The sequence below is a fragment of the Gadus macrocephalus genome, chromosome 1, assembly GCF_031168955.1.
Source record: "Gadus macrocephalus chromosome 1, ASM3116895v1".
NCBI lineage: Eukaryota > Metazoa > Chordata > Actinopteri > Gadiformes > Gadidae > Gadus > Gadus macrocephalus.
Window position 1 is genome coordinate 1,687,306 of NC_082382.1, and position 13,875 is coordinate 1,701,180.

The 13,875-nt window shown below is 39.5% G+C and overlaps 19 non-coding genes across 19 annotated transcripts; all 19 read right to left on the minus strand.

The window, feature by feature from the left end:
- Nucleotides 1-338: 338 nt before the first annotated feature.
- Nucleotides 339-420, minus strand: trnas-cga (transfer RNA serine (anticodon CGA)). Its single transcript has one exon. It is a non-coding gene; the product is annotated as a tRNA-Ser (tRNA).
- A 1,064-nt stretch (nt 421-1,484) lies between these two features.
- Nucleotides 1,485-1,566, minus strand: trnas-cga (transfer RNA serine (anticodon CGA)). Its single transcript has one exon. It is a non-coding gene; the product is annotated as a tRNA-Ser (tRNA).
- A 320-nt stretch (nt 1,567-1,886) lies between these two features.
- Nucleotides 1,887-1,968, minus strand: trnas-uga (transfer RNA serine (anticodon UGA)). The gene has a single exon. It is a non-coding gene; the product is annotated as a tRNA-Ser (tRNA).
- Nucleotides 1,969-2,618: 650 nt separating this feature from the next.
- On the minus strand, nt 2,619-2,700 carry trnas-uga (transfer RNA serine (anticodon UGA)). Its single transcript has one exon. It is a non-coding gene; the product is annotated as a tRNA-Ser (tRNA).
- Nucleotides 2,701-3,765: 1,065 nt separating this feature from the next.
- Nucleotides 3,766-3,847, minus strand: trnas-cga (transfer RNA serine (anticodon CGA)). Its single transcript has one exon. It is a non-coding gene; the product is annotated as a tRNA-Ser (tRNA).
- A 320-nt stretch (nt 3,848-4,167) lies between these two features.
- On the minus strand, nt 4,168-4,249 carry trnas-uga (transfer RNA serine (anticodon UGA)). Its single transcript has one exon. It is a non-coding gene; the product is annotated as a tRNA-Ser (tRNA).
- A 650-nt stretch (nt 4,250-4,899) lies between these two features.
- On the minus strand, nt 4,900-4,981 carry trnas-uga (transfer RNA serine (anticodon UGA)). Its single transcript has one exon. It is a non-coding gene; the product is annotated as a tRNA-Ser (tRNA).
- A 333-nt stretch (nt 4,982-5,314) lies between these two features.
- trnas-uga (transfer RNA serine (anticodon UGA)) lies at nt 5,315-5,396 on the minus strand. The gene has a single exon. It is a non-coding gene; the product is annotated as a tRNA-Ser (tRNA).
- A 650-nt stretch (nt 5,397-6,046) lies between these two features.
- On the minus strand, nt 6,047-6,128 carry trnas-cga (transfer RNA serine (anticodon CGA)). The gene has a single exon. It is a non-coding gene; the product is annotated as a tRNA-Ser (tRNA).
- A 1,065-nt stretch (nt 6,129-7,193) lies between these two features.
- On the minus strand, nt 7,194-7,275 carry trnas-cga (transfer RNA serine (anticodon CGA)). The gene has a single exon. It is a non-coding gene; the product is annotated as a tRNA-Ser (tRNA).
- Nucleotides 7,276-7,595: 320 nt separating this feature from the next.
- Nucleotides 7,596-7,677, minus strand: trnas-uga (transfer RNA serine (anticodon UGA)). The gene has a single exon. It is a non-coding gene; the product is annotated as a tRNA-Ser (tRNA).
- Nucleotides 7,678-8,327: 650 nt separating this feature from the next.
- Nucleotides 8,328-8,409, minus strand: trnas-uga (transfer RNA serine (anticodon UGA)). Its single transcript has one exon. It is a non-coding gene; the product is annotated as a tRNA-Ser (tRNA).
- A 1,065-nt stretch (nt 8,410-9,474) lies between these two features.
- trnas-cga (transfer RNA serine (anticodon CGA)) lies at nt 9,475-9,556 on the minus strand. The gene has a single exon. It is a non-coding gene; the product is annotated as a tRNA-Ser (tRNA).
- Nucleotides 9,557-9,876: 320 nt separating this feature from the next.
- On the minus strand, nt 9,877-9,958 carry trnas-uga (transfer RNA serine (anticodon UGA)). Its single transcript has one exon. It is a non-coding gene; the product is annotated as a tRNA-Ser (tRNA).
- A 650-nt stretch (nt 9,959-10,608) lies between these two features.
- Nucleotides 10,609-10,690, minus strand: trnas-uga (transfer RNA serine (anticodon UGA)). Its single transcript has one exon. It is a non-coding gene; the product is annotated as a tRNA-Ser (tRNA).
- A 333-nt stretch (nt 10,691-11,023) lies between these two features.
- Nucleotides 11,024-11,105, minus strand: trnas-uga (transfer RNA serine (anticodon UGA)). Its single transcript has one exon. It is a non-coding gene; the product is annotated as a tRNA-Ser (tRNA).
- Nucleotides 11,106-11,755: 650 nt separating this feature from the next.
- On the minus strand, nt 11,756-11,837 carry trnas-cga (transfer RNA serine (anticodon CGA)). The gene has a single exon. It is a non-coding gene; the product is annotated as a tRNA-Ser (tRNA).
- A 1,065-nt stretch (nt 11,838-12,902) lies between these two features.
- On the minus strand, nt 12,903-12,984 carry trnas-cga (transfer RNA serine (anticodon CGA)). Its single transcript has one exon. It is a non-coding gene; the product is annotated as a tRNA-Ser (tRNA).
- Nucleotides 12,985-13,304: 320 nt separating this feature from the next.
- trnas-uga (transfer RNA serine (anticodon UGA)) lies at nt 13,305-13,386 on the minus strand. The gene has a single exon. It is a non-coding gene; the product is annotated as a tRNA-Ser (tRNA).
- Between the last annotated feature and the right edge of the window lie 489 nt (nt 13,387-13,875).

The window sequence follows — 13,875 nt, forward strand, 5'->3', positions numbered from 1 at the left end:
GAATCGCTAGGGCTTGTCGATTGGTTGATCTAGTCAAAAATCTCAGCAGACAGGTATATGTGAAGTATTTGAGCTTTCCCTATTCCCACTGAGCTTTCGAGTCCAATGCCTTAAACACTGCTTCATAACAGATTCATATTTTTGGTGTAAACCCGGATTTTATTGGCAAAAGTTTCCCAATTACATGCAGTGAACAAAGACGGTCCTCCATACCCAGTATAGCAAGTGTTTTAACAATCTTCATCGCGGAGGTTCACAAGTAAAGGAATGAATCCACAACTTTAAATTTCTCCTTTGAGATAATCAAATGAGGACTGCATGGTTCCATTGAAAAGATTCGCTGTGAGCAGGATTCGAACCTGCGCGGGGAAACCCCATTGGATTTCGAGTCCAACGCCTTAACCTCTCGGCCATCACAGCGGCAATACAAATACAACAATAGGAAATTTGAAAAATCGTCGCAGATGACAAGCGTTGAAAATATAGAAGTTCTCAAACGCAGAATAAAACATCAGTTCAAACATCTTCATAGAGGTATATCCACGTGAAACCACAAATTCATTATCATCCTTTATTTCCTTGACCTATATAAATGACAATTTTTTGATTGATTTAGAGTTAATAGCTGTGAGCAAGATAAGAACATTTTCGGTGATAACAGCATCGGATTTTGACTACATCTTCTTACCCACCTAGTTTGGGCAGATGTCATGTCAAGAAACTCAAAACTCAACACGGAATATTAACATACAACGCTGTGAGCAGGATTTTAACCTGCGCGGGTATTACCCATTGAAATTCAAGTCCAACGCCTTAACCACTCGGCCATCACAGCTCATTTGACATGTACCCAAATGGCAATTTATTCAAAAAGAGACCCAAGGGACCTAGGATAGATTAAAGTGGCCCTTGTTACACATTGAAACATCTGTTTCCAGCTTCAAACTTCATTTTTGTTTATCAAATTTACAAGACAAATTTTCCATAACCGGATTAGTTTCTAATAAGATGCCCCTGGTAGAATTTGCGCCGGCCCGGATCGAAACCGTTGGATTTTGGATGTAAATTCATTACCCCTCTCTCATCATAAGACCTTTATGAATGAAACAAAGGGAACATCTGTCGGTCAAGTTGGAATAGCCTTTAAGAATCGCTAGGGCTTGTCGATTGGTTGATCTAGTAAAAATCTCAGCAGACAGGTATATGTGAAGTATTTGAGCTTTCCCTATTCCCACTGAGCTTTCGAGTCTAATGCCTTAAACACTGCTTCATAACAGATTCATATTTTTGGTGTAAACCCGGATTTTATTGGCAAAAGTTTCCCAATTCCATGCAGTGAACAAAGACGGTCCTCCATACCCAGTATAACAAGTGTTTTAACAATCATCATAGCGGAGGTTCACAAGTAAAGGAATGAATCCACAACTTTAAATTACTCCTTTGAGATAATCAAATGAGGACGGAATGGTTCCATTGTAATGTTTCGCTGTGAGCAGGATTTGAACCTACGCGGGGAAACCCCATTGGATTTCGAGTCCAACGCCTTAACCTCTCGGCCATCACAGCGGCAATTTATGAATACCGATGGGAAATTTGAAAAAACGTCCCAGATGACAAGCGTTGAAAATATAGAAGTTCTTGAACACAGAATAAAACATCAGTTCAAACATCTTCATAGAGGTATATAAAATTGAAACCACAAATTAATTATCATCCGTTCTTTCCTTCACCTAATCAAATGAAATTTAGAGTTGACAGCTGAGTGCAAGACATGACCATTTTCAGCGATAACAGCATTGGATTTCGACTTCATCTTCTTACCCACCTAGTTTGGGCAGATGTCATGTCAAGACACTCAAAACTCCACACACAATATTAACATACAACGCTGTGAGCAGGATTTGAACCTACGCGGGTAACACCCATTGGATTTCAAGTCCAACGCCTTAACCACTCGGCCATCACAGCTCAATTGACATGTACCCAAATGGCAATTTATTCAAAAAGAGTCCCAGGGGACCTAGGATAGATTAAAGTGGCCCTTGTTACACATTGAAACATCTGTTTCCAGTTTCAAACTTCATTTTTGTTTGTCAAATTGACAAGACAAATTTTCCATAACCGGAATAGTTTCTAATAAGATGCCCCAGGTAGAATTTGCGCCGGCCCGGATCGAAACCGTTGGATTTTGGATGTAAATTCACTACCCCTCTCTCATCATAAGACCTTAATGAATGAAACAAAGGGAACATCTGTTGTTCAAGTTGGAATGGCCTTTAAGAATCGCTAGGGCTTGTCGATTGGTTGATCTAGTCAAAAATCTCAGCAGACAGGTATATGTGAAGTATTTGAGCTTTCGCTATTCCCACTGAGCTTTCGAGTCTAATGCCTTAAACACTTCTTCATAACAGATTCATATTTTTGGTGTAAACCCGGATTTTATTGGCAAAAGTTTCCCAATTACATGCAGTGAACAAAGACGGTCCTCCATACCCAGTATAGCAAGTGTTTTAACAATCTTCATCGCGGAGGTTCACAAGTAAAGGAATGAATCCACAACTTTAAATTTCTCCTTTGAGATAATCAAATGAGGATTGAATGGTTCCATTGAATAGATTCGCTGTGAGCAGGATTCGAACCTGCGCGGGGAAACCCCATTGGTTTTCAAGTCCAACGCCTTAACCTCTCGGCCATCACAGCGTCAATACATATACAACAATAGGAAATTTGAAAAATCGTCGCAGATTTCAAGCGTTGAAAATATAGAAGTTCTCAAACGCAGAATAAAACATCAGTTCAAACATCTTCATAGAGGTATATCCACGTGAAACCACAAATTCATTATCATCCTTTATTTCCTTGACCTATATAAATGACAATTTTTTGATTGATTTAGAGTTAATAGCTGTGAGCAAGATAAGAACATTTTCGGTGATAACAGCATCGGATTTTGACTACATCTTCTTACCCACCTAGTTTGGGCAGATGTCATGTCAAGAAACTCAAAACTCAACACGGAATATTAACATACAACGCTGTGAGCAGGATTTTAACCTGCGCGGGTATTACCCATTGAAATTCAAGTCCAACACCTTAACCACTCGGCCATCACAGCTCATTTGACATGTACCCAAATGGCAATTTATTCAAAAAGAGACCCAAGGGACCTAGGATAGATTAAAGTGGCCCTTGTTACACATTGAAACATCTGTTTCCAGCTTCAAACTTCATTTTTGTTTATCAAATTTACAAGACAAATTTTCCATAACCGGATTAGTTTCTAATAAGATGCCCCTGGTAGAATTTGCGCCGGCCCGGATCGAAACCGTTGGATTTTGGATGTAAATTCATTACCCCTCTCTCATCATAAGACCTTTATGAATGAAACAAAGGGAACATCTGTCGGTCAAGTTGGAATGGCCTTTAAGAATCGCTAGGGCTTGTCGATTGGTTGATCTAGTCAAAAATCTCAGCAGACAGGTATATGTGAAGTATTTGAGCTTTCCCTATTCCCACTGAGCTTTCGAGTCTAATGCCTTAAACACTGCTTCATAACAGATTCATATTTTTGGTGTAAACCCGGATTTTATTGGCAAAAGTTTCCCAATTCCATGCAGTGAACAAAGACGGTCCTCCATACCCAGTATAACAAGTGTTTTAACAATCATCATAGCGGAGGTTCAAAAGTAAAGGAATGAATCCACAACTTTAAATTACTCCTTCGAGATAATCAAATGAGGACGGAATGGTTCCATTGAAATGTTTCGCTGTGAGCAGGATTTGAACCTACGCGGGGAAACCCCATTGGATTTCGAGTCCAACGCCTTAACCTCTCGGCCATCACAGCGGCAATTTATGAATACCGATGGGAAATTTGAAAAAACGTCCCAGATGACAAGCGTTGAAAATATAGAAGTTCTTGAACACAGAATAAAACATCAGTTCAAACATCTTCATAGAGGTATATAAAATTGAAACCACAAATTAATTATCATCCGTTCTTTCCTTCACCTAATCAAATGAAATTTAGAGTTGACAGCTGAGTGCAAGACATGACCATTTTCAGCGATAACAGCATTGGATTTCGACTTCATCTTCTTACCCACCTAGTTTGGGCAGATGTCATGTCAAGACACTCAAAAGTCCACACACAATATTAACATACAACGCTGTGAGCAGGATTTGAACCTACGCGGGTAACACCCATTGGATTTCAAGTCCAACGCCTTAACCACTCGGCCATCACAGCTCAATTGACATGTACCCAAATGGCAATTTATTCAAAAAGAGTCCCAGGGGACCTAGGATAGATTAAAGTGGCCCTTGTTACACATTGAAACATCTGTTTCCAGTTTCAAACTTCATTTTTGTTTGTCAAATTGACAAGACAAATTTTCCATAACCGGAATAGTTTCTAATAAGATGCCCCAGGTAGAATTTGCGCCGGCCCGGATCGAAACCGTTGGATTTTGGATGTAAATTCACTACCCCTCTCTCATCATAAGACCTTAATGAATGAAACAAAGGGAACATCTGTTGTTCAAGTTGGAATGGCCTTTAAGAATCGCTAGGGCTTGTCGATTGGTTGATCTAGTCAAAAATCTCAGCAGACAGGTATATGTGAAGTATTTGAGCTTTCGCTATTCCCACTGAGCTTTCGAGTCTAATGCCTTAAACACTTCTTCATAACAGATTCATATTTTTGGTGTAAACCCGGATTTTATTGGCAAAAGTTTCCCAATTACATGCAGTGAACAAAGACGGTCCTCCATACCCAGTATAGCAAGTGTTTTAACAATCTTCATCGCGGAGGTTCACAAGTAAAGGAATGAATCCACAACTTTAAATTTCTCCTTTGAGATAATCAAATGAGGATTGAATGGTTCCATTGAATAGATTCGCTGTGAGCAGGATTCGAACCTGCGCGGGGAAACCCCATTGGTTTTCAAGTCCAACGCCTTAACCTCTCGGCCATCACAGCGTCAATACATATACAACAATAGGAAATTTGAAAAATCGTCGCAGATTTCAAGCGTTGAAAATATAGAAGTTCTCAAACGCAGAATAAAACATCAGTTCAAACATCTTCATAGAGGTATATCAACGTGAAACCACAAATTCATTATCATCCTTTATTTCCTTGACCTATATAAATGACAATTTTTTGATTGATTTTGAGTTAATAGCTGTGAGCAAGTTTAGAACATTTTAGGCGATAACAGCATCGGATTTTGACTACATCTTCTTACCCACCTAGTTTGGGCAGATGTCATGTCAAGAAACTCAAAACTCAACACGGAATATAAACATACAACGCTGTGAGCAGGATTTGAACCTACGCGGGTAATACCCATTGGATTTCAAGTCCAACGCCTTAACCACTCGGCCATCACAGCTCATATGACAAGTACCCAAATGGCAATTTATTCAAAAAGAGTCCCAAGGGACCTAGGATGGATGAAAGTGGCCCTTGTTACACATTGAAACATCTGTTTCCAGTTTCAAACTTCATTTTTGTTTGTCAAATTTACAAGACAAATTTTCCATCACCGGAATAGTTTCTAATAAGATGCCCCTGGTAGAATTTGCGCCGGCCCGGATCGAAATCGTTGGATTTTGGATGTAAATTCATTACCCCTCTCTCATCATAAGACCTTTATGAATGAAACAAAGGGAACATCTGTCGGTCAAGTTGGAATGGCCTTTAAGAATCGCTAGGGCTTGTCGATTGGTTGATCTAGTCAAAAATCTCAGCAGACAGGTATATGTGAAGTATTTGAGCTTTCCCTATTCCCACTGAGCTTTCGAGTCCAATGCCTTAAACACTGCTTCATAACAGATTCATATTTTTGGTGTAAACCCGGATTTTATTGGCAAAAGTTTCCCAATTACATGCAGTGAACAAAGACGGTCCTCCATACCCAGTATAGCAAGTGTTTTAACAATCTTCATCGCGGAGGTTCACAAGTAAAGGAATGAATCCACAACTTTAAATTTCTCCTTTGAGATAATCAAATGAGGACTGCATGGTTCCATTGAAAAGATTCGCTGTGAGCAGGATTCGAACCTGCGCGGGGAAACCCCATTGGATTTCGAGTCCAACGCCTTAACCTCTCGGCCATCACAGCGGCAATACAAATACAACAATAGGAAATTTGAAAAATCGTCGCAGATGACAAGCGTTGAAAATATAGAAGTTCTCAAACGCAGAATAAAACATCAGTTCAAACATCTTCATAGAGGTATATCCACGTGAAACCACAAATTCATTATCATCCTTTATTTCCTTGACCTATATAAATGACAATTTTTTGATTGATTTAGAGTTAATAGCTGTGAGCAAGATAAGAACATTTTCGGTGATAACAGCATCGGATTTTGACTACATCTTCTTACCCACCTAGTTTGGGCAGATGTCATGTCAAGAAACTCAAAACTCAACACGGAATATTAACATACAACGCTGTGAGCAGGATTTTAACCTGCGCGGGTATTACCCATTGAAATTCAAGTCCAACGCCTTAACCACTCGGCCATCACAGCTCATTTGACATGTACCCAAATGGCAATTTATTCAAAAAGAGACCCAAGGGACCTAGGATAGATTAAAGTGGCCCTTGTTACACATTGAAACATCTGTTTCCAGCTTCAAACTTCATTTTTGTTTATCAAATTTACAAGACAAATTTTCCATAACCGGATTAGTTTCTAATAAGATGCCCCTGGTAGAATTTGCGCCGGCCCGGATCGAAACCGTTGGATTTTGGATGTAAATTCATTACCCCTCTCTCATCATAAGACCTTTATGAATGAAACAAAGGGAACATCTGTCGGTCAAGTTGGAATAGCCTTTAAGAATCGCTAGGGCTTGTCGATTGGTTGATCTAGTCAAAAATCTCAGCAGACAGGTATATGTGAAGTATTTGAGCTTTCCCTATTCCCACTGAGCTTTCGAGTCTAATGCCTTAAACACTGCTTCATAACAGATTCATATTTTTGGTGTAAACCCGGATTTTATTGGCAAAAGTTTCCCAATTCCATGCAGTGAACAAAGACGGTCCTCCATACCCAGTATAACAAGTGTTTTAACAATCATCATAGCGGAGGTTCAAAAGTAAAGGAATGAATCCACAACTTTAAATTACTCCTTTGAGATAATCAAATGAGGACGGAATGGTTCCATTGAAATGTTTCGCTGTGAGCAGGATTTGAACCTACGCGGGGAAACCCCATTGGATTTCGAGTCCAACGCCTTAACCTCTCGGCCATCACAGCGGCAATTTATGAATACCGATGGGAAATTTGAAAAAACGTCCCAGATGACAAGCGTTGAAAATATAGAAGTTCTTGAACACAGAATAAAACATCAGTTCAAACATCTTCATAGAGGTATATAAAATTGAAACCACAAATTAATTATCATCCGTTCTTTCCTTCACCTAATCAAATGAAATTTAGAGTTGACAGCTGAGTGCAAGACATGACCATTTTCAGCGATAACAGCATTGGATTTCGACTTCATCTTCTTACCCACCTAGTTTGGGCAGATGTCATGTCAAGACACTCAAAACTCCACACACAATATTAACATACAACGCTGTGAGCAGGATTTGAACCTACGCGGGTAACACCCATTGGATTTCAAGTCCAACGCCTTAACCACTCGGCCATCACAGCTCAATTGACATGTACCCAAATGGCAATTCATTCAAAAAGAGTCCCAGGGGACCTAGGATAGATTAAAGTGGCCCTTGTTACACATTGAAACATCTGTTTCCAGTTTCAAACTTCATTTTTGTTTGTCAAATTGACAAGACAAATTTTCCATAACCGGAATAGTTTCTAATAAGATGCCCCAGGTAGAATTTGCGCCGGCCCGGATCGAAACCGTTGGATTTTGGATGTAAATTCACTACCCCTCTCTCATCATAAGACCTTAATGAATGAAACAAAGGGAACATCTGTTGTTCAAGTTGGAATGGCCTTTAAGAATCGCTAGGGCTTGTCGATTGGTTGATCTAGTCAAAAATCTCAGCAGACAGGTATATGTGAAGTATTTGAGCTTTCGCTATTCCCACTGAGCTTTCGAGTCTAATGCCTTAAACACTTCTTCATAACAGATTCATATTTTTGGTGTAAACCCGGATTTTATTGGCAAAAGTTTCCCAATTACATGCAGTGAACAAAGACGGTCCTCCATACCCAGTATAGCAAGTGTTTTAACAATCTTCATCGCGGAGGTTCACAAGTAAAGGAATGAATCCACAACTTTAAATTTCTCCTTTGAGATAATCAAATGAGGATTGAATGGTTCCATTGAATAGATTCGCTGTGAGCAGGATTCGAACCTGCGCGGGGAACCCCCTTTGGTTTTCAAGTCCAACGCCTTAACCTCTCGGCCATCACAGCGTCAATACATATACAACAATAGGAAATTTGAAAAATCGTCGCAGATTTCAAGCGTTGAAAATATAGAAGTTCTCAAACGCAGAATAAAACATCAGTTCAAACATCTTCATAGAGGTATATCCACGTGAAACCACAAATTCATTATCATCCTTTATTTCCTTGACCTATATAAATGACAATTTTTTGATTGATTTAGAGTTAATAGCTGTGAGCAAGATAAGAACATTTTCGGTGATAACAGCATCGGATTTTGACTACATCTTCTTACCCACCTAGTTTGGGCAGATGTCATGTCAAGAAACTCAAAACTCAACACGGAATATTAACATACAACGCTGTGAGCAGGATTTTAACCTGCGCGGGTATTACCCATTGAAATTCAAGTCCAACACCTTAACCACTCGGCCATCACAGCTCATTTGACATGTACCCAAATGGCAATTTATTCAAAAAGAGACCCAAGGGACCTAGGATAGATTAAAGTGGCCCTTGTTACACATTGAAACATCTGTTTCCAGCTTCAAACTTCATTTTTGTTTATCAAATTTACAAGACAAATTTTCCATAACCGGATTAGTTTCTAATAAGATGCCCCTGGTAGAATTTGCGCCGGCCCGGATCGAAACCGTTGGATTTTGGATGTAAATTCATTACCCCTCTCTCATCATAAGACCTTTATGAATGAAACAAAGGGAACATCTGTCGGTCAAGTTGGAATGGCCTTTAAGAATCGCTAGGGCTTGTCGATTGGTTGATCTAGTCAAAAATCTCAGCAGACAGGTATATGTGAAGTATTTGAGCTTTCCCTATTCCCACTGAGCTTTCGAGTCTAATGCCTTAAACACTGCTTCATAACAGATTCATATTTTTGGTGTAAACCCGGATTTTATTGGCAAAAGTTTCCCAATTCCATGCAGTGAACAAAGACGGTCCTCCATACCCAGTATAACAAGTGTTTTAACAATCATCATAGCGGAGGTTCAAAAGTAAAGGAATGAATCCACAACTTTAAATTACTCCTTTGAGATAATCAAATGAGGACGGAATGGTACCATTGAAATGTTTCGCTGTGAGCAGGATTTGAACCTACGCGGGGAAACCCCATTGGATTTCGAGTCCAACGCCTTAACCTCTCGGCCATCACAGCGGCAATTTATGAATACCGATGGGAAATTTGAAAAAACGTCCCAGATGACAAGCGTTGAAAATATAGAAGTTCTTGAACACAGAATAAAACATCAGTTCAAACATCTTCATAGAGGTATATAAAATTGAAACCACAAATTAATTATCATCCGTTCTTTCCTTCACCTAATCAAATGAAATTTAGAGTTGACAGCTGAGTGCAAGACATGACCATTTTCAGCGATAACAGCATTGGATTTCGACTTCATCTTCTTACCCACCTAGTTTGGGCAGATGTCATGTCAAGACACTCAAAACTCCACACACAATATTAACATACAACGCTGTGAGCAGGATTTGAACCTACGCGGGTAACACCCATTGGATTTCAAGTCCAACGCCTTAACCACTCGGCCATCACAGCTCAATTGACATGTACCCAAATGGCAATTTATTCAAAAAGAGTCCCAGGGGACCTAGGATAGATTAAAGTGGCCCTTGTTACACATTGAAACATCTGTTTCCAGTTTCAAACTTCATTTTTGTTTGTCAAATTGACAAGACAAATTTTCCATAACCGGAATAGTTTCTAATAAGATGCCCCAGGTAGAATTTGCGCCGGCCCGGATCGAAACCGTTGGATTTTGGATGTAAATTCACTACCCCTCTCTCATCATAAGACCTTAATGAATGAAACAAAGGGAACATCTGTTGTTCAAGTTGGAATGGCCTTTAAGAATCGCTAGGGCTTGTCGATTGGTTGATCTAGTCAAAAATCTCAGCAGACAGGTATATGTGAAGTATTTGAGCTTTCGCTATTCCCACTGAGCTTTCGAGTCTAATGCCTTAAACACTTCTTCATAACAGATTCATATTTTTGGTGTAAACCCGGATTTTATTGGCAAAAGTTTCCCAATTACATGCAGTGAACAAAGACGGTCCTCCATACCCAGTATAGCAAGTGTTTTAACAATCTTCATCGCGGAGGTTCACAAGTAAAGGAATGAATCCACAACTTTAAATTTCTCCTTTGAGATAATCAAATGAGGATTGAATGGTTCCATTGAATAGATTCGCTGTGAGCAGGATTCGAACCTGCGCGGGGAAACCCCATTGGTTTTCAAGTCCAACGCCTTAACCTCTCGGCCATCACAGCGTCAATACATATACAACAATAGGAAATTTGAAAAATCGTCGCAGATTTCAAGCGTTGAAAATATAGAAGTTCTCAAACGCAGAATAAAACATCAGTTCAAACATCTTCATAGAGGTATATCAACGTGAAACCACAAATTCATTATCATCCTTTATTTCCTTGACCTATATAAATGACAATTTTTTGATTGATTTTGAGTTAATAGCTGTGAGCAAGTTTAGAACATTTTAGGCGATAACAGCATCGGATTTTGACTACATCTTCTTACCCACCTAGTTTGGGCAGATGTCATGTCAAGAAACTCAAAACTCAACACGGAATATAAACATACAACGCTGTGAGCAGGATTTGAACCTACGCGGGTAATACCCATTGGATTTCAAGTCCAACGCCTTAACCACTCGGCCATCACAGCTCATATGACAAGTACCCAAATGGCAATTTATTCAAAAAGAGTCCCAAGGGACCTAGGATGGATGAAAGTGGCCCTTGTTACACATTGAAACATCTGTTTCCAGTTTCAAACTTCATTTTTGTTTGTCAAATTTACAAGACAAATTTTCCATCACCGGAATAGTTTCTAATAAGATGCCCCTGGTAGAATTTGCGCCGGCCCGGATCGAAATCGTTGGATTTTGGATGTAAATTCATTACCCCTCTCTCATCATAAGACCTTTATGAATGAAACAAAGGGAACATCTGTCGGTCAAGTTGGAATGGCCTTTAAGAATCGCTAGGGCTTGTCGATTGGTTGATCTAGTCAAAAATCTCAGCAGACAGGTATATGTGAAGTATTTGAGCTTTCCCTATTCCCACTGAGCTTTCGAGTCCAATGCCTTAAACACTGCTTCATAACAGATTCATATTTTTGGTGTAAACCCGGATTTTATTGGCAAAAGTTTCCCAATTACATGCAGTGAACAATGACGGTCCTCCATACCCAGTATAGCAAGTGTTTTAACAATCTTCATCGCGGAGGTTCACAAGTAAAGGAATGAATCCACAACTTTAAATTTCTCCTTTGAGATAATCAAATGAGGACTGCATGGTTCCATTGAAAAGATTCGCTGTGAGCAGGATTCGAACCTGCGCGGGGAAACCCCATTGGATTTCGAGTCCAACGCCTTAACCTCTCGGCCATCACAGCGGCAATACAAATACAACAATAGGAAATTTGAAAAATCGTCGCAGATGACAAGCGTTGAAAATATAGAAGTTCTCAAACGCAGAATAAAACATCAGTTCAAACATCTTCATAGAGGTATATCCACGTGAAACCACAAATTCATTATCATCCTTTATTTCCTTGACCTATATAAATGACAATTTTTTGATTGATTTAGAGTTAATAGCTGTGAGCAAGATAAGAACATTTTCGGTGATAACAGCATCGGATTTTGACTACATCTTCTTACCCACCTAGTTTGGGCAGATGTCATGTCAAGAAACTCAAAACTCAACACGGAATATTAACATACAACGCTGTGAGCAGGATTTTAACCTGCGCGGGTATTACCCATTGAAATTCAAGTCCAACGCCTTAACCACTCGGCCATCACAGCTCATTTGACATGTACCCAAATGGCAATTTATTCAAAAAGAGACCCAAGGGACCTAGGATAGATTAAAGTGGCCCTTGTTACACATTGAAACATCTGTTTCCAGCTTCAAACTTCATTTTTGTTTATCAAATTTACAAGACAAATTTTCCATAACCGGATTAGTTTCTAATAAGATGCCCCTGGTAGAATTTGCGCCGGCCCGGATCGAAACCGTTGGATTTTGGATGTAAATTCATTACCCCTCTCTCATCATAAGACCTTTATGAATGAAACAAAGGGAACATCTGTCGGTCAAGTTGGAATAGCCTTTAAGAATCGCTAGGGCTTGTCGATTGGTTGATCTAGTCAAAAATCTCAGCAGACAGGTATATGTGAAGTATTTGAGCTTTCCCTATTCCCACTGAGCTTTCGAGTCTAATGCCTTAAACACTGCTTCATAACAGATTCATATTTTTGGTGTAAACCCGGATTTTATTGGCAAAAGTTTCCCAATTCCATGCAGTGAACAAAGACGGTCCTCCATACCCAGTATAACAAGTGTTTTAACAATCATCATAGCGGAGGTTCAAAAGTAAAGGAATGAATCCACAACTTTAAATTACTCCTTTGAGATAATCAAATGAGGACGGAATGGTTCCATTGAAATGTTTCGCTGTGAGCAGGATTTGAACCTACGCGGGGAAACCCCATTGGATTTCGAGTCCAACGCCTTAACCTCTCGGCCATCACAGCGGCAATTTATGAATACCGATGGGAAATTTGAAAAAACGTCCCAGATGACAAGCGTTGAAAATATAGAAGTTCTTGAACACAGAATAAAACATCAGTTCAAACATCTTCATAGAGGTATATAAAATTGAAACCACAAATTAATTATCATCCGTTCTTTCCTTCACCTAATCAAATGAAATTTAGAGTTGACAGCTGAGTGCAAGACATGACCATTTTCAGCGATAACAGCATTGGATTTCGACTTCATCTTCTTACCCACCTAGTTTGGGCAGATGTCATGTCAAGACACTCAAAACTCCACACACAATATTAACATACAACGCTGTGAGCAGGATTTGAACCTACGCGGGTAACACCCATTGGATTTCAAGTCCAACGCCTTAACCACTCGGCCATCACAGCTCAATTGACATGTACCCAAATGGCAATTTATTCAAAAAGAGTCCCAGGGGACCTAGGATAGATTAAAGTGGCCCTTGTTACACATTGAAACATCTGTTTCCAGTTTCAAACTTCATTTTTGTTTGTCAAATTGACAAGACAAATTTTCCATAACCGGAATAGTTTCTAATAAGATGCCCCAGGTAGAATTTGCGCCGGCCCGGATCGAAACCGTTGGATTTTGGATGTAAATTCACTACCCCTCTCTCATCATAAGACCTTAATGAATGAAACAAAGGGAACATCTGTTGTTCAAGTTGGAATGGCCTTTAAGAATCGCTAGGGCTTGTCGATTGGTTGATCTAGTCAAAAATCTCAGCAGACAGGTATATGTGAAGTATTTGAGCTTTCGCTATTCCCACTGAGCTTTCGAGTCTAATGCCTTAAACACTGCTTCATAACAGATTCATATTTTTGGTGTAAACCCGGATTTTATTGGCAAAAGTTTCC